Below are 19,616 nucleotides of genomic sequence, written 5' to 3'. Positions count from 1 at the left end.
TCGGCGCCCCGCTCTTTTCATTAACCCTTCGTCAATTATAACCAGCGGGAGTCCTCGCCGGCTTCGGGAACCTGCCGTTCATTTCCCGCACGTTACCGCCTGCCGCTAAACTTAATAAAGGCGCCCATTGAAATGTCATACCCGCTTAGCGGCCGAGGTCTTTTCTATCCCGCACGTCCGGCTCCGTTACGGAAAGGCTTTGCCATAAGAGCGGGCCGCTCGCCGGACCTCGGCCGCTTTCTGATTTTCCTTAAGGTTTGGTGCCGGCCCCTCCCGCCGCCCTTGTCACATTTCTGCACGGGTTGTCGTGCGATTTCACGCGAAGATATTAGAAAACGTGCCTTTTGGGTTTACGCGCGGAGGGGACGGCCACGTTATTGAGAAAACACACGTCTTCGATGCCGCGCGTGGTCGTGCGGGCTCTCCCCGAGACCTTTGTTTAGCCGGGTGGTCGCGGGCAACCTCGGCCCAAAATGCGGGTAGCGGGCTGCCTCGAGCCCAAGCGTTATTCTGGCTATTTATTTATATTCCATTTGACGCATGGCGCCACCGTATCTGCCTCTGTTTTACGCAGAAAAATATTGTCATTGCGGACCGAAACCCGGCTTCCCTTTCAGCTTTTACCGGAAGCAAAAAAACCAAAAAACCTGGAAGACCCCAGCCCAACATCCCAATCCATCACGTTCACATAAAGAAGCATTGTCCAGTTTTGCCAGGAGAGGCCATTACTCAAAACGGCACTTATCCTCCCACAATCTATAGACATACATCATCCACAAGCAACGCATTCATCACGGGGCGGCGACAAAGGGGGACGCCCTGTGCAATTGCGCTGATTGGACCCTGCCAGAACGTCCCGAAATAAAAAAAGTTCCCAATCGCTCCTCGGTCGCAAATGGAGGCGGGCGGCTGCCGGGCCTTGGCTCTTTTCACAAAAGAAGCCCTGCGCTTTGTGTGCGGCATCCAAGCGATTCGCACCCAAAATCGGAACGAGGGGCCCAAGGAGTCAAAGGTGCTCCCTCTGGTGGTACTCGAGAAAAATACCGCTTGTACATGTTAGTTATATTTAACTTGAAGTTGACTAAGTTTGTCATTTATCTTTCGGAACTAATGAAATGTGCGGTATGTTTGAGCGCATTTTTTCCAACCGTTTTTTGTAATTGGACAGTCCTGCAACTTACACTTGAAGTGTGATATCATCTATGCCTTTACTCCTTCGTCATGCTTCTATAGTATTCATTTTGACTGTCATCAAATCAGTTCTTCCTCAAGATGAAAAGGGATACATAATTAAGCCAAGTTTATCCACTCTTTGTGTGTTTCTGGGCGATTCTTACCTTACCTTAGGTCACCACCTTAGGTCAACATTTTCTTTTCTTACCGGTTATTACCAGTCGCCACCTTTGTCGCATGCTAAAATATTTGGCAACCGCCAAAACGGAAGCAGAAGGAAAGTGTGAGCCTTCTTGTAATACAGCGGGCGCCGCTTTACGGGATTAGTCCGTTACCCGTCGGGGATAGTAACGGGAATTCGCCCTACGAGCCTTTGAGCGATGTGACTTAGTGACCTCGTGAGGCTAGCCTAGGCTAGGCTAGGCTAGGCTAGCATAGCCTTCTTTGTATTTCTCCAGCTCGGTTTCCATATGCAGGAAAGGATGGTGAAATATTGGCAAAGACTGATTGCAAACACTGAAAAAAAATCCGTAGCCCTACGCATTCTGTTCGCCCTCTTCGGTATGATCTCAGCCGCATCTAATAAACGAGCACGCTAGATGGGTAATTTTGACGCGGCCTGCTCGGCGCGAAAGGAAACGCTTCGAAAGGCGGAAATTGCATGTTGGCCAATCTCGCTGAAATTTCATGCGGTTGTCACGGTGGGATCGGTGTCCCGTCCCTTGCCCATGCGGCCTGTGAGGAAAAGGAGCCCGGCGGCCGCGGGTCCGATGGCTAGCGACTCGTCGCCAAGCCAAGCTTCCGCCGTCGCTATATGAAGAAATGTGAAAAAGGAGCGCTCTTTGTGTGTAGCCTTCTCGCACGGCGTACAGTTGTGAAGTCAATTTCACGCGCCGCTGCCTCCTCGGACAATTCAGACAGGCTGATGCCAACAGCGCAAAATGTGAAGAGGCTTTGCGTCTTCCTTTTTTTTTCTTTCTTTTTGTGCCTTTGTACATGCAGAAATTGTGTCAAGGGAAGAGACGCGCACACGTAGACAGCGAGGAAGCGCGCAACGACAGGGGAATTGTTTTCTCAGTCGCTCATATGGCGTTTGTCCCGCCGCGTGACGACGACATGAAACGCAATCCGACGTGGAGAGGAGGGCTGCGGAGGAATAGGAATAAAGCGGATCCCGCCAACACAAATTCGGGGAAAAAAAGAAAAAGTTGCATTGCGGGTGGGTTTTATGTGGGCGAGTGCGGCGCTCACCTTGTCAATTCTGTCGTGAGTCAACGTGCGAGTTGATATCTGGAAAGTCAAATTGTTATTTTTACTATATGTTCCATCCAAGGGTCAGGACGGTCCTTCTCAATTAGTGTGTGTGTGTGTGTGTGTGGGGGGGGGGAGTAGTTGCACATCCACAACGCTAGGTGTTGCGGTCGTCCTCATTGCGAAAGTCTGCGGGAGTCGTAAACTCAAAGCCTTTTAAATTACCGTCGACAACATGTTTTTTCATGATTAATGTGACTTTGGAAACCATCAGCACAATGTTTAGATCTTTTTCTTCCAGTATTTAAAACATTGGTGCTCCTGTGTTAATGTTTCAGATCCATTTACATTTATTATTATTTGTGACACACGTTGTTTTTTCCCCTTTTTCCCTGTTTAAACCCTGTAAAAAGTGAACAGTTTTTAAAAGTTGAAGTTATATTGCTTTCACATTTTATTAATGTTAAAAAGAAACCATTTTAGGTCTAGATTTTTATAGATATAGATCTTATTTATAGTCACTGCGAGTGGGGGAGGGGGTCAAGAAATGTATTCCTTTCTTGGGGGAGGCTTTGCAAAAAATAATTGAGAAGCATTGGGTTGTATTCTCAAATATATTTTTGAGATTATATTTGATAATCACCGGGTTTGGTTTACGAGCGAGCGCAAATAGTAGCTTGCGGTTCGCCTCAGATTTGGCTCGACAAAGCAAGAGCTAAACTGAAAGCAGCCAGGAGGGGGCAGTGCAGGAGTTGTTAAGATCGCCAGCTCTCTTTTGGTAGCCTCCTCCCTCCCGGTCTCCATCCCCGTCTCCCTCCCCGTCCCCCGACTCCCTCCGCCCCTTCAGGGCAACCGCCGGAGTTAAGAGGCATCGATTTGCATAGATCAACTCGAGTACTTCGGGGGGCGGAAATGCGCTCTCAATTTGAGCTGAGACAATTTTGTCTGAGGGTTGCAGGGAGTGACAATGATATGATATGACGTGATCGATACAACCGCCGTAGATATGAGCGTGCACGGATCCATTCGAGGAGCACTCGTTTTGACGAGCGTAGATTCCGGGCCGCTTTCCCCGAACCTTCCGCCCTTTACCGGGGGCCTCATAAAAAATGCAGCTAAGCGAACGGAAACAATGCGATCTTCCCGGTGACGAGGTATGGACTTTTCAAAACTGCTCTAGTCCGGATTGATCGTGACTAAGCAGCCCTGAAAACAACAACCGAACACCGTTCGCTCTTGCGTCGACGCCCCTCCCGTGCAAGAAGAAAGTGGGGGGTGGGTGGGTGGGGGGGGGGGCGAAAGAAAAACCGGGATCTCATCTTTGAGTTATTTTTCGCGTGCTAGCTCGAGCAAAGATATGAACTGCTGATCGAAACCGTCTTTTTCTTCTTTCTGACGGGCATTTTGGAATGGAAAGGACGATGGCTTTTTCTTCGTCTGCTGGGCTATTATTATTATTAATATTATCATCATTACTTACCGATTTTGGCCACTCGTGTAAGAACAAATTGAAAAACACAAACATCGGATGTCATGTTTTCTTTTTTCATGCTAACTATGTTTTTTCCATCAAAAGTAGCAAAAAAAAAAGCAATATTCTTTTTCTGCTGGGCGTTTTTTTAAACAGATTTTTGACTACACTCCTGTGGGAAAACAAAAATGGGCATGTAATCATACAGAATTGATGCTATCAAACAAATGTTCCATATTTATTGGTTTAGACAAATACGCACACGGGCATCGTCTTCGGGGCTGAAATGGGCCAAATAAGGACCTTTAGAACCTTTTTTCCCCCCTACGCATGCACCTGGTAAGGAATCGCATCCCTCAATAGCGACGAGTCGTTTCTGGATCCGAGGGCTGAAAAGTAACGTGAGTTTGAGTGATCCGATGGCGATGGCCTCGCTTCCCTTTTGTAGTTTGCGTGTTTAACGGCGTGTGGGCGAGTTCATAAATCAGCCACTTAGCTTAATGCGGCGCTCCTTTTTGGGCAAGTAAATGACTACTTAAAGCACATTCGTCTTTGCCGCTACTGCGACCGATGCGGGCCACCGAGGATGCCGTTTAGTAAAGGAGCAAAACAGGCAAGATGGCGGGGGTTGGGGGGGCAGCAGATTGGACGGGAGAACGCTCGAAGTCCCATCTGTTAGCATCTGTGACTTCCCGGCGAACGAAAGGTCAATCTTTCAAATCTTCAACGTCTGTCGGAGATGACTCGTTTCAAAAGACGGGTCCGCTCGGACGCCGTCGGAGGAGACTCGCATCCGAGGGGCTTTCAAGTCCCCGCTTTTGAAGCTCCGTAAACCGACGGTTGCATCATTCGGAAAACTTGAAAGCTTCCGGCGGAGTCTCTCCGTCAGCGTTTTTCAAACTTCCGCTGCCGGCGGCGCTAACAAATAACACAAAGTTTAGCTAAGTGTGAAATCATATAAGGGGGCTGTTAAGCACTAGCTTCGATAGAGGTGATTCTGCGCCTGCGGGGAAACATTTGAATGGCTCTCGTGTTCTGTTATTTTGGCTCCCGCGGCCGACTTTTGACAAAATGGCATCGGGCGCTCTCGAGGATCGGGACGCCTCTTCGGCCGAGACGAATGACGCCGCGAGAAGCCGCGCTTACTCTGAAGGTCGCGTCGTCGCGCCATTTTTTCCCTGGGGCTTGGGTCGAACGCAAACTACTGTATGTTTGAAAGTTGTTTTTTCTTCTCGTACCGTTTGACGGCAGGGTGCCGATGATCACGAAAGAAGCAAACGGAACGGAAAATGACACCGCCGACCAACAAACTAGAGTTGGTGCCGGTACTGCGTGCTGCAAAATGCAGGTCAAAAAAGTGCCAGTGCTAGTAAGAGTAATGCGGCAATGCACCCAAATCAGGTGTCGAACAGCGCAGGTGAAGGTGTCGGGCTAATACGGAAGTGTTGGGTCACGGCGAATGGGCCGGCACATCCTTTCGTGGGCTGAAAACCGTCATGATTTATTTCATCAAAGTATTGTAACGTTCTTCTAGTAAAGAAGATATTTGTGTTGAGCCAGGTGCCATTCCACTAGGTTTTAATCCCGTCTAAACGTTTCGCTGCCGGTGATGAAGGGCTTCATACATTTATTGGAGATGAGGTTTTGGTATACGGTATCGGGACCGACCGGGCATGGGACGGCATCGCAATCTGCCGGTGTGATAACTTTTAGCAAAAATATCGCGCTATCAGGGTATTGAAAATGCAGCTCTAAAATCTAGCATTTTCAAGTCTTTTGGGAGGGCGCCGGGCGGCGTCGGAGGCGTGACGGTAACGGCGAGGGCGGCGGGCGTCTCGTCTGACGAGAGGACAGGAGCTGTCATCCGGAAAACAATTTGCGCCCACGACTGAGAGCCGAAAGCTATATTTTACTGCGTGACTTCAAATTGCCTTTGTGCGTCCGGGTGGCTTTTTAAATAATGCGATGGCTTAAAAGCCCTCTGCTCATATGCCGCGCAAAGTGCCCATTGATCGTATTTTCTTTCCTTTAGGGAAAAGAGGGTTATCATTTTTGACTTTTCGTTTCCTTTAACGCTTAGATAGAACGTGCTCTTTTGTCGCTGCCGGACCTTCTCTAGCGCGCTCCCTTGAAATAACAGTCATTTAAAGGACTGTTTTGATGGCGGGGTCTGGAGGCAATAATGACTCGACCCTCGCTTTGACCGTTTAGAAGATGTTATTCAAAAGCGGGCGCTCGGCTCAAAGGCTGTGAAACAATAGCGCTGGGAAATCCGGATGCGGGCGCGTTCTTCTTTGGCCCTCCCTCTCCGCGCAAAGCGGAAAGGGTCATCTTGCTGCCCCCAAACATGCGTGGCGTGGCGTGGCGCGCACGACGGCCGATGAATATTTGCCTACTGTATGCGTGTCTTTCTGGGAAACAATAAAATGGTAACGTTTAGGCGGCGGCTCGGCGGTTGGGTACGTCCGCCTCACCGTTCAGAGATCCCAGATCAAATCCGGCCTTTCCGGGCGGAGTTTGCATGTTCTCCCCGAGCCCGCGTGTATCGGACACGCTGAATTGTCTTTAGTTGTGCGAATGCTTGTTTATTCCGGTGTGCCCTGCGCGGTTCAGGGTGTCCCCAGCAAACCGGGTCAGGGTGTCCCCAGCAAACCGGGTCAGGCTGTCCCCAGCAAACCGGGTCAGGCTGTCCCCAGCCTAACGTCAGCAGGGATAGGCACCAGCAAGCCTGCGAACCTTCTGAGCGTAATCAACTATAAAAGATGGATGTATGAATAGATGGCTTTACGTCAATTGGTTTTGCCGCATTCCGGGCCAACTGCGGCGGCGCTCGGTCACCTTTTCTTCATCCTTTGTTGTATTTAAGAGTCCTGAGAGGCGCTGGTTCGCATAGTCGCGCGTTGACCGACCCGTAGCTATACTTTGTTTATTTTCTCCCCTGCCCGGCGCCAACGTCTGGTCTTATTGGCAAAAGGCACAAGTTCACCCTCCGGCCGCCGGGCTGACAAAATGATGGATGGCTTCTTCCATGTCGGCTTGTCCGTCTCTAGGCGCGCCCGGCTTTGTCCTTGCCGTCGGAGCGGGTATTGGCGTTTGCCGCTCAGGAGGCCCCGCGCCGCCTTCCCCCGGAGCCCCGTAAATGGCCGTTAGTTAAAGGGCCCCGACGCCGAACATCAATTATGGCGCGGGCCGGGGCCTTTGCCCCGCGGAGGGGAGCGTAACGGTAGAGGCTCAGTCGCCGGACAGCCCGCGAGGGGACGGGTCGCGGCCGGGTCGATGGTAACGTTTGCCCAGGTTAACCTGCCGACCAGCGGGGGGCCGGTCTCTCGGCCTTGGGCGAAGTAGCGAGCGATAAATGAAGCCGCGGTCTTCGACCCACCGAGGAAGCGTTCCACGAGCAAACGGATGCAACGGAGGAATGTGGAACGTCCGACCTATCAAGAGACGAAGCGAGGTCAGGAAAACACCGCCGGCCGAGGCTTTCGTTTCAGTGTGATGGGGCCGTGTTGCGTATAAAATATTGAAGAGGGCCGGCAAACGCAACGCGTTTGACCTCTCCAGCCGCAGCGCTGCCCCGTTATTACAGTCCTGATCTATGGGTACGCACTCCAAATATGAAGCCACCCAATTAACGGCGGCGGATTATAACCCTGCAAGGAAAGCACGGAATCACCATTTTTCTTGCCTCCCTGAGTAATTGTTGTGTCATTTCACCATTTGCATGATGGAACGCCTGCGCTTAGATGCCGCCGATGGAGATATAACGATAGCGTCGGAGCGGCCGCGCGTCTTCTTTGACGTCAAAGCCGAGCACTTAGGGCGCGGTCTTCGGACCAAATGCCTGCTGCCGCTTGTCGTCTCACCGCTGTTTGTGGATTCTTGGCTATTAGACGGCAAAATGCAAAATTGTATTTCTTTCTTTTTCAAAAAATACACACATAGAAATAACTGCATTTGTTAAAAGCATGTCCTAAACACATTCCCCACAGTTTTATATAATATTCATTCAGATATTTGTTTCTGAAGTGTCCGGCTGCCAATTTTGAGTAGGGCCGCCTGTATCAAATATTTTAAGAATCGCTTATTCTATCGATTAATTATCAGATAAAATTACAGTTTGCCATAAAGTGCATTGCGAAAACATTTTTCCCCAATTCTTATTCATTCTCCCAATTACCATTTGGCCTACATTTGACAAAGCCAACGTTGTTGATAGTCATTTTTATCATTTTTTTCCCATAATGCCACAGCATACGTGCAAGTCAATACTTGGTGGCATTATGAGTAGTAAAAATGCTGCATTTTTAGTACTTAGCCTACAATGACATGATGTATGTATGTTATGTATGTTTGAAATGGCTTACCGGTCCAAAAAAATGGTTGCCGCACATTAGGAGCGCCGCAGCTTTTGCCACGTGTGTATTTTTCATCAATGTCGTTGTTTTTCGCGCTTGTTAGATTGCACAAATGTTTTGCCACTAGGCAAATTGCTGTTGCGATGCCTTTCAGCAATAGTGTTTCCGTACCGATAACCGTTATCGTTTCATCTCGCCGTAATTGTGATCCAACGTTTTCAAAGGGCGCCGCTTATTTTTCTTATTCCTAGCAATTTGACTGGCAAGGGCCCTCGTCGGCCCGATGGAGAAAAAGGGAGAAAATCGCGGCTTCCGTTTTCTCTAGCGAAGCTTCAGACCGGAGATGTTCGCGATACGGAGATTGTTTTCAGCGTCGTTATCCAACGCTCAAATTGGCGCCGCGTCTCCCGAGATGGGAAAAAAAAAAAGAAAAAAGTGTCTATTTCTTTAATGAGCTGCAAATAATCAGCGCGGCTTGCTCCGCATTTTCATCCACGGGCTGCTTCCAGATAAAGTGGGGATTTGGGCTAATTATGAGGACGATGGCGTCCGTTTGATCCCGAAATGTGCCGGTAAGCCAACCTAAATGAAAACAAGTCATTTTACTTTCAAAGCGGCCGGCAGGCAAACGTCCGCTTCGGAAAGTTTGATTCCAAGCGGCCGACGTTAATCCCCGTCCGGGCGGCGCCTTTGAACGCTCGTCAATCGATAAGGAACTCAATCCGGCCACGTTAGATCCCCGTCGGGGATGGACCCTATATGAATAGCGGCCCCCGCCCCTCCCCTAAATCTATAAGGTATGGAGTGAAAGGCTCCGACGGAGATAAAGACAGCTTTTATTTTATTTTTTTCTTCCGGTGCCGGCGAGCGCCCGTTTTACCGGCAGCTGGAGCTCGTGGGTTGTGTACATATTTCCCCGTCGTCGGCCCTTTATCCTCCCGTCGGCTTTGCGTCCCTCTCCCCTGACGGGAAGTGTTACCGCCATTACAGATGGCTAGATACGGCCGTCAAAGGAATCCGACTGATCACGCGGCGGGACAGGAAGCGCAGCGCGCCGGCGGCTCGGGGACAGTCAAATGCTTTGAAATAATAGGGTGCGCGCCGGGGACCTTGACGGATAAGTCTGAGGGAGACGCACAATGGGCCAGGCAACCAGCGGGAAACGGCTTTGTGTCGCGGGCGCCGTTCGGCCGCGCCAAAACGGATCAAGCGCCGCCGCCCCTCGTACCTCTGTTGCCGTTTACGCCTAACGAGCTTTTAATAAGAAATCAATCTCATTGGAATCAAAACATCCATCAAAACAAGCAATTTACCTGCAATTAAAAAAAGCCATTAAAGCGCAATTAAGGCTTGGCGCTGCCTGTTTGGCTTTTTTCGCGACGCCGGTACGAGTCCTTCAAAACGGAACGGCGAAATGTAGGAACCCGTTCCACCCCAGAGATGGATTCTTATGCTTTTGGATCGTTTTTGTTATTTCAAGACTCAATCCCACGTCTTTCCACGCGTGTTGGGTTTGAACGAGAATTTAGCGAAAGGAGAGTGGGACTCTTGAAAGAAATAGAAAGAAGTGCCTGGGATGAAATTGTCCGAATTTACCTCTGGAATTTCCGCCGCACTCTGGCAAATTTGCTGTTGTCGTGCGCCAAATTTGGCCGTCACTTAGTCAATTCATCTGAGGTGAAAAACAAAGACGGTCCTCAACCCCGCCCGCCCGCCCGCCCGCCCGCCCGCCCCCCCTTCATATTTACGACTGGCGCGCCTTCCGCCGAGTGATTTACAAGCACTTTGGCTGGAAGGCTTCGTAAACAATCATCGCGGCGAGCGGAAAAAAATTGCAAATAACGCCGGGCAATCTTGAAGGATTTCTATGGACGCTTGTCGGCGCGCGCCGTCCATCGCGAGCCTTCGTCTCACGCGCCGAGCGGAAAAATGTCCCGTGGCGTGCGGCTGTTTGACGCCTCCCCTGTCACGGGAGGAAAAAAAAAAAGATCCCACCCTCGACCCGGCGCTGTTTGACCTTCCGCCGTTGCCGCCGGGGCACGTATCACCTTCGCGGCCTCCTCCGATAAATCAAAAATGCCAGCGCGGCACTTTGGGGATGAATCAGCAGTTTGCGGCGGGGCTCCATTACATTTTATCTTGATTTCATAAAACATTTAGACAAACCAATTAAAGAAGCGAGTGCCCGGAGCCGCCGGCGCTCCATCCGTCACGCTGTCGGGGAGAATCGCGCGTGATCACGCCAACGCGGTCGATACGTTGCTTTGCCGGCCGCCGGCGCCGACTGGAGCGACGCGGGGCCGGGGAGCGAGGATACACTCGCCCGCCGGCGGGTCGGGATAGCGGCTGGCTAACTGGGTTGTTTTTTTGTTTTTTTTCCGGCGACTTACGTTGGCGTCCCACGTACGGTCGTGCGACAGGCTCCCTCCCGTATTCTCGAGCGCGGGCGCTCCATTAGCGAGCGGGCCGCTCCCTTTGTTTTCCGGGCGGCCTTCTTAATTACTGGCCTTCCCTTTCAGGCCGTAAATGGACTTTTAATGCCGTTCCGTAATCAGAAAAAAAATCCCGCATCCTGTTCACTGGCCTGACGCCCTCGCCATGGATTTACAAATGACCCATGTATTATTAATCCCGTTGCGTTTTTTTTCCTGGCTATTGTGCTCGAGCTGGTGAGCGTTATCGGACTGGCTTTATCAGTCGATATGATGTTTTAATGTGTGTGTTTAATGTGATATTTATGGACGCGGTGGCTTTGGGGCGCGACATTGAGGCGGGCGGGCTGGCGGGCTGGCGGTTGTTGTGTCCGGATGCTAATGACGCGATTTTACGACGAGACCTTTTGATAACGCGGCTAAACCCAAATGGCAAACGTGACGCCCGAACCGTACGCCGTCACGGCGCCGTGTTTTTACAATGTCGACCGGCTTTTAAATACGGCGCCGCCGGGTGCGCGTCACCGCTTAGGGAGTCGCCCGCTTGCGTGCGTGCCGATGGAATTCTCGAGACCGGTCCGGAGACAGCGTTTAAAGGGTCCGTGTCTTCGCGGCCGGGCGTTCTGTCGCCTGATCGAACCTTTGGCGAGCGCTTCCGCATTTTCGCCGTGCGCTTCATGAAACGAAGCCTTGAAAAAAATACACGGACCCGGCACTCGCTGAAGCGGCTTTACGTTCGCCGACGACACTCAGCACAGACGGTTCTTCTCAGTCGGTGCGTCTCTGCGAGGTTTCGCGTCGTAAAGCGCTCATTGAACGTGCGGAGGTGCTCACCCCAGGTGGATTTGGCGACGGATCGCCCAGCTCCGTTGGTCTCGTCTCCGAATCGAAGGCGTATGTCTCTGCCTCCTACATTTGGGATTCTTTAAAAAGACCCGTCCGGACCAGGCCCGGATTACTTTGTTCAGTGGCAAAGGCAAAATTCAAGTGCTGCCTGAGATAGAATATCACAAGCGTTGGGTGATTTAAAATGAAAAATGAGTGACAAAAATAAAAGAAACATGACGTTCTGGCAAAGTCAACTTGACATACAACAGCAGTACTTTGACTATTGCTGCACCTACATAGAAAACAGCCATATGCAAAGACTGTCTCGACGGCCCCCGTGCCGTATTGCTGCACCGTCTAGTGGCCACACGTCTCATTCCATTTGTGTGCTTCAACACAAATCGATTTTCTAGTCAGAGGCTTTTCATGAAAGATAATATTAGCGCAAGGAGCTTGTCGAAAGAAAGGAAAGAAAGTTGGGAACTTCCCAATCAAGCGCTAGGGCTATCCAAGAATATAACCTGTCACTGCCAACAATCTATAGCGGCTCCGTTTTAGGTGTCCAAATTAAAGGGCAGCCAAGCACGAAACTTGCCCGGTCTACCTGTCAAGAAGAAGAAGACTAACAGGAAGTTATTGACCTCATTTTAGCAAACGGGCAACTCCAACTTTTAGGTTTACTCGTGGAACATTGTTGAAGCGTTGTCTGGATGGGACTTTCAAGTCCTTAATGTAATGTAGAGTAGCCTAACATTTTGGAACGGTAGGTCGTGTTTGTTAACTTAAACACAATCTTTAGCGCGCAACCGCTAACCATTTAGCACATGCAAATTGCGTTAGCATCTATATATGTAAAATAGTATCATTGGTACGTGTCAGAGCTAATAATGAGTATTTATATCCATCCACTTAAGCTCTCCAACCTTAGTCAATTATCTTTAAGAAATCCAAAATTCTAATATCTTAATTTAATTGGAAGGTTTGCGGGAGCTCATTTTCCGGGCTTTTCCATGGAATAATTACTAGCTTAGCGGTTCGGAGGTGGGCTAACGTTTGTGAAAATCTGATGGTTCTGCTTCAAGATCCAGAAAGGCCGTACATCTCAAGGTAGAATCAAATTCTTCTTTCCATAGGCTGTGTTTACCCGGCTCCCGTATTTCATTAGTCGCAGTTTGCCTCCAAAGCCTGCGAGTAAACAGTCAGTTAATTCTTCATCAAGCAAAATGATGTTGCTACGCGACTCATTTGTTTATCTAATTGATCATGTTTTCCAAGAGGAGTCATTTTGACAAGAGTGCCTTGACTGTGCATGCTACATTTTCAGTTCTTGGAGGGTTTTTTTTTTTTTTTTCCTCCCACAGCTAGAATACGAAGCAGGCAAAACAATGGCTTTCATATCCACAATCTGTCAGGGAAATAAATAAATTACCGCCACGCTTCCTGGAAAACAAACAGCTGTCAAGAAGTTCCTCGCGAGGCGCCTCGCACGCTCCTTTTTTCACCCTCTGGAAATCCAATCTCGCAAAAAAAAAAAAAAAAGACAATTCTTTTATTCATTATAGTGTTTTTTACCAGGGCTGTTTTTGAGCTAAAATAAGCAAAGAACATACCGGACAGCGTTGAGGAGGCACCTGTGATTGCCCAGCCAGCAGAGAAGAAATGCAAGCTTAATAATGTTACCTAAAAGATTGAATGGCTTCTGAGTGAAGCTTTGCAATTCATTTCCTGCAAAAAAAAAAGCAAAACCTCAAGCAATAGTGTGCCAATGATGCCGTGTTTTCAAATACCCTAAGAAGCGGCTTTGTCTGGTCTTGGCTAACATTTGAAGCATGAGATTTCTTTTCTCCAAAGGTCACAGTCAAAATGTCACTCCGGGCTCTTTGGACGTATCGGGCGGGCCTCTCGCCCGGGTCTCGCGGTTACCTTGATCCGACGCGACAGCCTCGTTTTCGTCCCTCCCCGCTCGCTCTCGGTCCTTCGCGCTTCGGGCGTCGGCGTCAACTCATCTTGGCGCGATCCGGGAAACCCTGAGGCCTTTGGCCCGGCGCTCCCCGACCACCTGCCCGCTATCGGGGTCACCAGAATCGCGCGCGTCAAATCAAAGGTTGGTATGCGGCCAAGGGGCCGAGTGACAAAATACGGGAAAGGGAGAAGACGGCTACACTCCGGACAAGGGATGCCCGACGTCCCGTTTTGTCTCGGCGAGACAGCAAAGGCAGTCGCATCCCACCCCAAAACATGAGACTTTATTTATGCTATATGTACTTTTATTCAAGGCCGGGATGTCCTCCGCTGAGCACATTCGCACCAAACAAAAAGGCGAGAAACAAATGAGTGCTACGGGGGACGCACGTCAATAGAATAGAATAGAATAGAGTAGAGTAGAGTAGAGTACTACTCCGGTTGGTGCACATCAATAAATATAGTATCAGCAATGAGTAGAGTAAATAATATAGCATTATTTTCAGCGTGTCTTCTTGTTATTCAGAGTCGGCCTTTTTGAGCCCTGTCGCGCCGACCGAGGGCAACGGGCAATAGTATTGAGATTTTAAAAGCTTGTCAGAAACCCAGCAGAACATGTCAGCCGGCCCCTGCGTTGAAAAACAAGCAAATTCGTCTCCACGGAACCAAAATTGGAGCAATCTATTGTAAGGGCGCCATTTCTTTGAAATCATCTGTTATATTTTAAACAGGGCCAAAATTGGGCAAAACCATTTTGCTCGTAAAAATACCGTTACTAAGCCGTGTTACAAAGTGAACCGTTGTAGTCTTGCTTGTAAATAGTTCATTTGCTACTTTGCATATTTAAAAAAAAAAAAAAGCTCCAGAGAACATGAAACTAATTTAGCACGTGGTAGCAAATTGTATTTTTAGGACGTGCCGCAGGCCATAGTTTGAACAGCCTCGGTTTAGGGCTTGGTTTAGGGTTTTTTTTCCCCCCCGCGTTTCTTTCCTTTCAGTTTCTCGCGCCGGCAATACGGCAACTCCCGCCGCTAACTAGACACGCGACGCAGCTTGCGCCCGGAGGCAATTCTCTGGTGCGATCCCATCACACGGTTTTCTCCGGAGCGGACGGAAGGAGCGCGCTGCGCCTGTTGACGCCGGTCACTGTGGGAGACATCTGGAGATTTGGATTGGCCACTTTCAAGCCTTGTTTGTTTTCATGACCTTGTGGCACTTGAAGGATCGCGGTTGATACAAGTTGGCGCCTTTGCAAATATTGCGCTTTGAAAGGAGAAAGCTCATTGCCTCCAAATACCTACGTGGCAAGCCAACTCCACTGTCTGATTATTCCATCCTGACCATGTGTATGGGATGGCTAGCTTCACCAAATATCAACGTTCAGTAGGAGCAGATGGTCTTTCCTCAAAAAGTCCACTATTTTGTATTTACAAACGACAAACTCGTCCTGCGGAATTTGTCCTCTGGCTCCCGGTGGGATCTTTTTAGGGTTCGGTAAAATCGTCTGCAGAACAAATTGTCACAATGTGCTGCAGGAGGATGCGGGAGGATCATTTCTATTGTTTCTTAGCAAAAAACAAAGCCGAGTTGGAGCGCAAACATTCTAAGCCGCCGCGTCCGGGAGAGTAGTCAGAATTTATTGTGATCCGATTTCACAGGTGAATTCACGTGAAGCGATTGTACGTTTCAAAAACTTGCAAATGATTGAATTCTTAATGGCCAGCAGCACGTTTGAAGTCCAATCGTCGGTCTAGTTTTGATATTACTCGGGGGCGGCGCTTCTCCAGAGGCCGCCGCGTTTGCCATGGCTACGGACAATGGGGAAGGCGGCGCCTGCAGCGCCTCCCGCTGCCCGTGACCAAAAACGGCCTCCATCTTAGCCACTATCCCTTCAAAGACAAATTGCCGCACGCTTTCCTAAAGGACGTCGAACATCAAGGCTGACGTATCAGACCCTCTGTGATGTGAACGTTGACGTCTTGGAACAGAAGCAGCACACTTTTGGTGACGCGAGTGGCGACGTGGCGCGAGTGCTCTGCGACACAAACAGTCTCTCTTTGCCATTCCTTAATTGGAATCTTCAAAGACGCGGGCGGGTCTTAGCAGAGCACTCTGGTGGTCCGCCTTGTAGAAATCATTCCGACGAGGGAGTCAAACGCCATCAAAGATCACGTCTGTGTTAAACTCACTCGCGGTACCTGTCAAGGTCATCTCATTCTATCTCCACAAGTAGTTCTCCTATATTTAATGAAAGGGTCTTTGTTCCAACAAAACCAGGTGGTCAGTGAACAACAATTTGTTATACTACTGCTTCTTTTCCATCACGCTCCCAATTTTAAAGCCTATACGCGATGCGTTTTCACAAAACCAGGCAATTTGGAGGTATTGAGGAAAATACCACAGAGGTGGGATCCATTTGGGGATTTCTACCCAAACAGGCGCCTTACGGTAAAAAACGGATTTGGAAGAACCGTTCTCAAAAGTAGGAATTTCAGTAACGTTCAAATTGCCGTAACTTTGTCGAGGTTTGAGCGACTGCCATGTATTGGATATCATCTTAAAAATATCACGTCACATCTACCGGACGGAGCGGCGGAGCTAAATTGTGACCGTGGAATTCCGACGGTCGGCTTCGCTTGGCATCAGGAAATTTTGGTAGACATCTCTGTTACTGAGCAGCCCCACAAAATGGCCGTTGTCTGTTTGGGTCAAATTTGTCATTTCCAAAGCCGTTTTGTCCCATTGCTCCCAAATTCCAACTCTGAAGACAAGCCGGCGCCTTCGTTTGTATTTTCCTCGGTGTGCGTGGGCCGCGCAAGTCCTTGGCAATGTTAAGTCTGAAAAGACTACATATACTGTGCGTTTGCCGCCGGATTACCAGTGGATTTCCAAATTTGATCTCAATTTTGCTTCGGCGTTGAACTCCCTGTCTTGCCGATCGCGGCGTCCCGCAACGGCGCCGTTCCAAACGGCAGAAACATTAAAAGGGAAATCACCGGCGTAAGCACGACCGCCATCCCCCATAAGGTCCTCATCCATCAATTAGACGCTCTCCGATAAGCAGGGGATGACTATGGCGGAACCGGGCCCGACTCGTTGATGGCTTTTCCGCCCGGGGAACCGCGCCGTTGCTTCCCTGTTAGCAGTTTGACGTCAAAATGAAAAAACATCGAGGTTGACGACGTCTCAAAGACAAGTTGATACTGAGCAGGAATATGCAAGATGTTTGAAAACTAAGATCCACAAGGTCCCAGATGATTTCACTCTCATTTCAGGATTTTGTTTTCATTGCGTTAGTCTCATGTTTGTGCTTTCTATATGCTGATTACATCCATTTTTATGCATCAGGCTTCTTGTGTTGGAAAACAAAGGTCAATCGCAAGCTGATGTGGACGCTGATTGGCTGCCATTGTGTTTGGCATAGCCTCTTCTTGTGGGTGGGAAAGCAAACTTGGAGCAGAAGCAAGAAATGAAAATGGCGGAGCCGGTGAAATGTCAGTCCCATAAGCGATCAATTTAGCTTTAAAAAAACACCCCGCAGCACCTCGTCTTTTCAAACCAGATTTTTCGTAAGAGTTTTTTGTAAGCTTGCATACCTAAGCGGGTTTAATTTAGCCTATCGCATAAATGCAAAGCTCCAAGCTGCGACAGCAGCCATAGCTAGCAACAAAAACGTCAATGTAGCAAGTCTTTTTGTCAAAATAATCTCACAAGTCTGCGACGGACAAGGTGAAAAAGGTTTTAGTTGCATTTTAATTTCTAATCATTTGCCAGTAGAAAACAGCATCATTTCGGCCGGTGGTTGAACGTAAAGGTTGGGACTGGTCGCAAATACAGCACAAGCTAAATGGTTCAGCTGCATCTGTTAAAGAAAAGAAATCCCTTGAAGCCACTTTTTTTGTTGTTGCATATAACACAACGCCGCGTATCTTAATTTGACCCTCGTGGAGTATTTTGACCATTTTTGGGTCATTTTCTTCCACATCATTCTCGCTAGCGCGATAATAAGTGGTCGTACCATCTGGGTGAACTTTAAAAAAAAATATATATTCATATCAAAACCCATGCCCAAATGCACAAGATATCCTCCATTTGTTTGACGTGCTCATATTCGGCTCACCTGAGCATACTGTAGACGTCGTCGGATCGTCACCAAAATTTCAGCCGCGTATGTTTGACGAATGCGCAACTCTCCACTGTAAAACATTTGATCCGTCATCGCGTGTTAATTCAAAGCAGGCTAATTGCAAGGCTTTCAAATTTCATTGTATTTACATGCTCCCAGAAACAGTGTCAGCGAGCCAAAAGCATTTGCCGGTCGTCGGGCGCGCTGGTGAGGGCGGCGGCACCATCGTGTCTCAATTAACTGGCCTTTAATTGTTATTTATCTCCTGTCAAGTGATGCAAATCAGCATAGCAGACAACGCGGCGGCTGCTTCAAATCCGTGGGCTGCTGCTTTTGTGTACCTACCCCCAAAAATATCGGCGGACCCTGAAGTCATCTGGCAAACGTGCCACAGCCTTTTTGTTTTCGACGTGTGACCGGTACATTTGATTTTCATGAAGGAAACCGAATCCCAGGGGATGCTACCGTACCGTTCGTTTTTCGGTGGGTTCAACTTTGCCATCGTGCGCAAGTTTCACCATTTCAAGAGTTTCCCCTTTCCCCAATTTTTTTGCCAATCGTTTTTCGAAATGGGCCTCGGTTGACAGCTAGCACTGCAAATATTAGGGATCAGGTGAGAAAGTCAATGCTATTTCCCACTGGTAGGGTGAGAAAGTAAGAGACTGTTTTCATGCAAACCCGTGGGAAACATTGCCCCCTGGTGGTAGTGCTCGATTTGACTCGTCACCAAATAAAATGCTGGACTTTTTAAATGTAAATATCAGCGCGGGTGAGCCCAATTAAAGGTGACCGCGATTAGAACTCGATTAATTGCGCAGCCCGAGTTAGGCCAAAACTCCAAATTCCGAAAAGCTTTTATATTTGCGCGGTTTTGCGATGAAGAGTACGTTTCCGGAATCGAGCCTCGTGGAGAAGAAGTGCCTCAAATAAGGCGGCAAGTATGTTTTGCAAAAGGTGAGATGGATCCCCCCTCCGTCATATTTGCGCGTTTATCCTCGGCGGGTGACATTTCATCCCCGGGGCGGCTTCCGACGTAATTGCAGGGATGATTTGAGCGACGGCCGCTCAGACCTTCTCCCGCGCCCGTCGCCGAGCCGCAGGACACGCCGTGGCCCATTACGTCAATTTACCTCGCGCGCGCGATTACGGCCGCTCGCCCGTCGACGTGATGAAAAGATCGGGATTAGTTCTGCCCGGAGGACGGGAAGATTTCTCGAAGATAAACTGAAGAATAACGTTAGCGCAATTTGCATGGTGTGTTGAGAGGGAGGGAGCGTAGAGCGCCATCAATAGCACACCCCGCCATCGATTTTGCCTCGGAAGCCGCGGCGGCGGCGACGGACAGATGATGTACATTGACTTGGAAGCGTCTCGGCCTCGATAGAAGTCGGAGACGAGCCGCGCGCGACTCCCGTTGTACATTTGGCGTATCGATCCTCGGGGGGAGGCGAATTGTACGTTGCGATGAGTACCGAGGCTGCGCGAGCCCCTGACTTAAGCGCGGATGACAAGGTGTTGCTATGGAGACGCTGAGAACCTGTGGCAGCTTATCTGCGGATAGTTTATGCAAACGCGCAAGATCAACAAGAAAAAGTGTCTCCCCCTCGCAGTCTTTCCACCGGCGGCTCGCCTCAACCAAATGCATAGTGCCTTACTGGGATTGCTGCGCGGAAAATGTACAATCCATGCGATGCGCTCAACAAAATTAGGCTCACGTTTTTGAAAATGACGGCTGAGGTTTTGACATATTCCGCCGCTTCTCAAATGGTGGGGACGGCCCCCTGGATGGCGCGGAGGACCCCGGGGAAAATGCTTGCTTTCTGTCGTGTCAAGTGTAATTGTGAGAAAATAAGGATTGGCATCTTTTTTTTTTCCGGACACCTTGATGCGCTCGGTTATTTTTTGTCAGTTTTAGCCTAAGCTGTAACCCGTATAAACGCTGCAAAAAAAGAATGAACAGTTGTTGAAATTCGATTCATATTGCTTTTTTTACGTGAAAAATGATACAGGTTTACTCA

This window comes from Hippichthys cyanospilos, chromosome 1 (genome assembly GCF_059441005.1).
Source record: "Hippichthys cyanospilos isolate Australia breed blue-spotted pipefish chromosome 1, RoL_Hcya_1.0, whole genome shotgun sequence".
NCBI classification, from domain to species: Eukaryota; Metazoa; Chordata; class Actinopteri; order Syngnathiformes; family Syngnathidae; genus Hippichthys; species Hippichthys cyanospilos.
The sequence above is the reverse complement of the archived record's forward strand: the minus strand, read 5'-3'. Positions refer to the sequence as shown.